This window comes from Cornus florida, unplaced genomic scaffold (assembly GCF_030987335.1).
Source record: "Cornus florida cultivar Cherokee Brave unplaced genomic scaffold, ASM3098733v1 CherokeeBrave_3.0.0_Hap2_Chr04, whole genome shotgun sequence".
NCBI lineage: Eukaryota > Viridiplantae > Streptophyta > Magnoliopsida > Cornales > Cornaceae > Cornus > Cornus florida.
This window is the reverse complement of record NW_026775574.1, coordinates 54,076,984-54,082,981: the sequence shown is the minus strand read 5'-3', so window position 1 is coordinate 54,082,981 and position 5,998 is coordinate 54,076,984.

Genomic DNA, 5,998 nt, shown 5'->3' with positions numbered 1-5,998 from the left:
CTAATTAGATGAAGAAATTTCCGTGAAAACTCAACTGCCGGTAGGTTCTGCAATCTGGCTGAGTCATCTTTTACCACCATTTTATGTAACCTATCATATGCGACACTAACGTTATCAAGAATCGATTCCCCTTGGGAAAAGGCTTGGTTGGTGGAAGTCGACACCGAACCAAAACTCTCGAATCCCGTAGGAACCCCACCAAATTTACCGAAACCTAAAGATATAGGAGTAGGTCTTAATAACACTCTAGAGCTTGAAAATCTACCTTGATGTTCCTCTCCTACCTTGCGTAATTTTTTGGAAGCATGAGTTGAGGGAAGATTACTTGACTGGACTTGGGCCAAAAGTCTTTTACTAAATTTCTTGCCTACATAAAAAGTAATAATAATAATAAAACCAATAAGTATAGGTATGGGTACCTTTATTTTTCTTACCTTTCTCGTGAAGGGGTGAGAATTTCAATTGAGCAAGTAGCTCGTACATACAATTGTAAAGCTTTATCAGTCACAAGAGCACTAAAGGTCTTCACTGGGTAAGCAAAGGCATTACCTACGTATTTCTCCTCTTGGGCTGAGAGAACTAGTTTCTCCTTGAAGTCTGGAAAAGAATTGTAAGTTGCAATTCTCTAAATGAATAAATAAAATAAATTTCCCTCAAGGTTTTAAATAAATTAATTAATTAATTAATAAAAAAAAAGTTAATATTTTTTTACTGTTCCCGAGGGAATAGTGCCAAGGTCTAAAAAAATATTTTAAATTTTTTTTACTGTTCTAGTGAACAGTACCCGCGGCACTGTTCCCGAGTGCCAAGGCTTAAAAAAAAATTATATATATATATATATATATATATATATATATATATATATATATTTACAGCACTACCAAGGGTTAAAATATATATATATATATATCTTTACCTGCAGGATCTGAATTACTCCAAAAACTTGAAAATTTTTTGTACGCACCGGAAATAAAAAAGAAACGACTCTTCCAGCCTTTATTGTTTTCAGGAGCTGCAACAATGAGGAATATCTTCTTCGATCTGCACTGGAAGTACCAGAAGTTATCCTTTTCTTGGGATAATAAAAATGTAAGAATTGATTTATTGTTAGGCGACCATTGCCACACCTTCCCCAAATAATCAAATAGCCTATAATAATTCTCCATGAATTAGGGGCAATTTGAGAAGGAGCTATCTTCAGATGGAAAAGTAAATCTTCTACAAATGGATGAATCGGAAAACGCAAACCATCAGTAAAAGTCAACTCGAAAAAGCATACCTCACCCAAACGAATAGAAGAACATCTATCTTCTGATTTGAGTTTATGAAGGTGAATAGATGAAGGAATGGAATATTTTAAATCTAAAATTATCTAAATTATCATCCCTAATTGAGGATTCTCCTGCACGTGGGAGTTGCTTAGAAAAAACAGTCATTGGTCTTGAGGGGTAATCAACACTAGATTCGCCAGCATAATCAGGATCAAGTTCTTCAACACTTTCAGAATTTGAGTCTTGAGATTGGGATTCAACATTCAAATTATCTTCATGCACAAGCATGATGAGATTGTGGATATCGTGAAAATAGCGAAACCACTCTGGAATTACACCAACAACCTGACAGAGACGGCTGGACTCAACTACGTATCTCGCAATTGAGGTTTGAAAGAATCAGAGTAAAAACAATAATAACTACAACAATCCACAAGAAATTCAAAGTTAAGATCCAGCTTAAAGGATTTTGGACCAAAAAAAAAAAAAAAAAGGGAGGTAAATAAATAAATTTATTTATTTATTTTTATTATAAGGAAATCCTTTTTGAGTAAGAATGAAATTCTCTTGAAAGAGTCCTACTAAAATTTGGAAAGGGATTTGTAGTGAAAATGAAATAAATAAAATATAAGAAAGTACATATACATATTAATCACTATTTCCTTGGTCCGAAACGTATCAGGAAATAGGGGGTAACTGATAGGGAAAAATAAACCTACCTTGACATAACGATAGAGGCAACTAGGCGTTGACCAGCCGCCAAACTTCTTCAACTTTCGAACCGTGACAGAGTCTACGATAAGAACGACGTCATTCGGTTAACAAGGATAAGGGAAGTTGTTATTAAAGATAAATCCAATCTTTAATAAACTCAACCGACTATATCAACAAAAAACCATAAATATGAGACGACTCGGGAACAAGGTATACACAAAAAATCCTGCTTGAACTATTACAATAGCATTTCTTTCTCTAGAAACCCCCACTAACTTGATCGTCAGAGGGTCTACGGTTGATACCACATTGGTGTTTGACTTAACCGTCTTTGTTTTGCAAGAAACGGTATCGTACCAGATCACGGCGAATTTCAACCCCAACAAGTTCAATAACCAAAATCTACTTCATATGCATATTTCATCATTGATAACATAAGTTCAATAACATAACACACAAGAGAAAGTCAAAAATATAGTTTTCACACATCCGCAAATATAATTATTCTGATTAAAAAAAAAAAAAAAAACATTTCAATTTATTTTACTCCTAGGAATGCAATAAAAAAAATTTAACATTTACACGAGTCTCCATTCTTCGGATATATGCTTTTCTGTTAAATAACATTTGAATTTTATTAATTTGAAAAAGAAGGAATATTTGCATTAAAAGTTGACTTTTTTCATCACATTTTTATTAATGAATTACCTGTATCTCAAGGTCTCGTCGCCTTATAGGTCCTCCAAACACACAATGGCTTTCGCTACTCAACAAATAAAAAATAAGGGAAATTTTAGACGATGAGGTGGATCATCATTCTCATCTAGGGGCAGAGCTTCATTCAAACATAGGACATGGTACATGTTCCTACAAAACCTATTCATGATTATCAACAGCAATGAAATTCATTCCCACCAAAACGCAGTGGAAATCATCCTGTTATATGTCAAATCTGTAGAAATAAAGGTCAAGAAACATTGAAGTGCTGGTATCGATTTGCTACTATGTTGTGGTAGGACATGGAGATAAATTACATATCACCAATACCGGTGAAGGAGAAATTAAAAATAACAAGCATCAGATTCCTTTCCGAGATGTGTTTTTGGTGTCCTCTATTAAGAAAAATCTGGTTATTTGTCTCTTAATTAACTTCTAATTATCCTTGTTTCTTTGAGTTTGACAATGATCGTTTTATAATAAAGGATCGCCAAGACACAACAAAAACTCGGAACAAAAAGTAAGCATGGAGGACTCTACACTTTTGGAAGGCCTAAAGCTCAAGTCTTTTTCTCAAATCGGTTTAGGAGTACAGATGAAGATGTTTGGCATCGTGGGTTGGGTCATCCTCAATCCTAAGTACTAAACTATTCATGCTACGTTTGTTGTGGAATGGTCATTCTATTTTATTGTTTGGTTGTAAATATGAAATTTGTAGGAATGAAATAATAGTAATCATTCTAATAGATAGTTGGATCAATTTAAAATTTAGAATGAAATAAATTTTTAATTGAATTCTCCAAAATATCCCTCTTAATAACGAATAAATTAAATTAAATTAACAAAATGATATTCTCTAATAATTTTTTTTTAAAAAATGGTGGTAATGACAGTAGTGAATGGTGGAAAGCGGTACTAGTATAGGTGGTAGTGTTGCAAGGCGGAGATGGTGGCAATGGTGGAAATTGGTGGCAATAGTGGTGGTGGAAGGTGGCAATGGTGTTGGTGGAAGGCGGTGACAATAGTGTGGTGATTGTGGTGAAAGAAAATAGTGGTGTGACTATAGTGATGGTGGAAGGCAATGGAAGTGGCAGCGGTAGTAATAATTTCATTTCAATGGAGTAATAATTTCATTTCAGTCAATAAGAAGTCTATTGGACTTTGTATGAATTGTCAGCTTAGCAAAAGTTGCAAATTGCATTTCTTTTCTACAAATTATATGCCTCTGAAACCTTTAAATTAAGTTCATTCCAACTTATGGGGAACATCACTCTCCTCATCTATTCAAGGCAAAGGCAGACAGAGGGGTAGGCAAAGGTGGGCTCTACCCCACTCAAAAAAAAAAAAAATTTTTTTTTGCTATACTAATATTAGCTCAACTCAAAAAAAAAAAAATACATATATATATATATATATATATATATTGTTAGTATTAGTCCACCTCAACCTCCCACCCAAGCACAAAACGTGTTAAAACAACAATGTGTAGCATGATTAGAAATGAATTTCTTGCTGACTACATTACCATCAACCTTGAACGGGAATTTGTTTGAAAAATTGACTTAGAGTTTATTATTGACGAATTCGTCGAACACAACTTAGATAGATATTTTGTAATCTTTGAATTCAAATATTTATCTATATTATGTTATAATTATTTATTTATTTTTTTAAGAAATTTGTTATTAAATTTATGTTTAATATTAGTCCACTCTAACCAGAAATCCTGAATCCGCCCTTGATTTAAGGATTTTTGTATTATGTCGTATTTGCAGATGATTTTTCGGGCTTCTGTTGGTTCTATCCTCTAAAGCATAAATTAGATTTCTTTTATACATTTGTTAATTTTCAAAAGATGGTTGAAAAATAACTCGGGAAAGAAATACAAAATTTTCAATCGGATGGGGGTGGTGAATTTTAAAAGAAAGCATTTTTAGATCATTTGACTGAAAAAGGGATAGTAAATCAGCTTTCTTATTCAAGTACTCCTGAGCAAAACAGTGTTCCAAAAATGAAACATATGCACTTGGTTGAATTGGGTTTTGTAATGATGCTACAGAAATCAATTCCTCTAAAAATTTGGTGGAAGCCTCAAGTTAGGAAGGTTTCATTGCTATTTTTTAATAAATCATGTGCCTTAAAAAAAATGACATGTGTATTAAAATATTAATATAATATTAAAAATTAAAAATACACTAGAATCGTTTTTTAACGGGTTAAACCCAACTGAAAAAGTTCTCTTTCTATCAAATCTCCATAGCCAACTCTAATTCCTCTAATCCCTGTCACTCCTCACCTTCCACCACCACCGCCGCTCTCCCCCTTCTCTCCATCTCTCTTCCCACCTCTCTCTCTCTCTCTTCAATTCATAGGTAATTGCAGTCTACATAGCATCTATATGTATATAAATATTTTTGTAGCAAATCAAAAGATAGTCTCCTCCTTGAACGATGTTGTTGACAATGTCGACCACCTCGTTCTCTTTCTGATAGAGGTTATCCTGATTTAGCTTGAGATAATGGCATCCACGAGGGTCGATGTGGCCTCCCTGCTCCAGTAGTTTTCAAGCAATCAATGGTGTGTTTTACTTGGGTATCTCTGAAGAGAGAGTCACAATAGAGAATTTCCCGGTTAAAGTTGACCTGATTCATAATTATTTACTTTTTTAAAAAAACACGTGTCAAAATATTATTGTGACACCTCACCTGTAGAAGGAAGTATATGAAGAATTGTTTATAGGGTAGAAGGCAACTATTTTACTTAAAAATATTTGAATACTTTGACCTTTTATAATTTTTGTAGCATTTTAAGGGTCATAAAGTCATTTTATTTAAGTTGAAGGGCATTTTGGTCAGCACATTAAATTTTTATGACTGAGTTGACGTGTCTAATTAAATCACACTTTAAGAAAAATCATTATAATTTACCTTTTAAAAAATTTTAATACCATATGAAGAATTGTTTATAATAAATAAAAAAAAAATTTCATTGATCCATTCATTTGGAAACAAAGCAAGAATCATGTCCATCTAAAGGACTAGGGTTAAAATACAATTTTAAGTTTTGTAGTAGTAATATCTTATTAGACTAGTGATTAAATTTTTTTTTTTGAAAAGTCTATCACACAAAACCTTTGCAAAATTATTGTTGATGTATGGATATCTATTAAATTGAGTGGCTAAGTTAAATGAAGTAAGAATAAAATTTAAAAATATATATATATATATATATATATATATATATATATATATATATATATAACGTAATAACGACGCCTATTAAAAAAAATTTTGTGA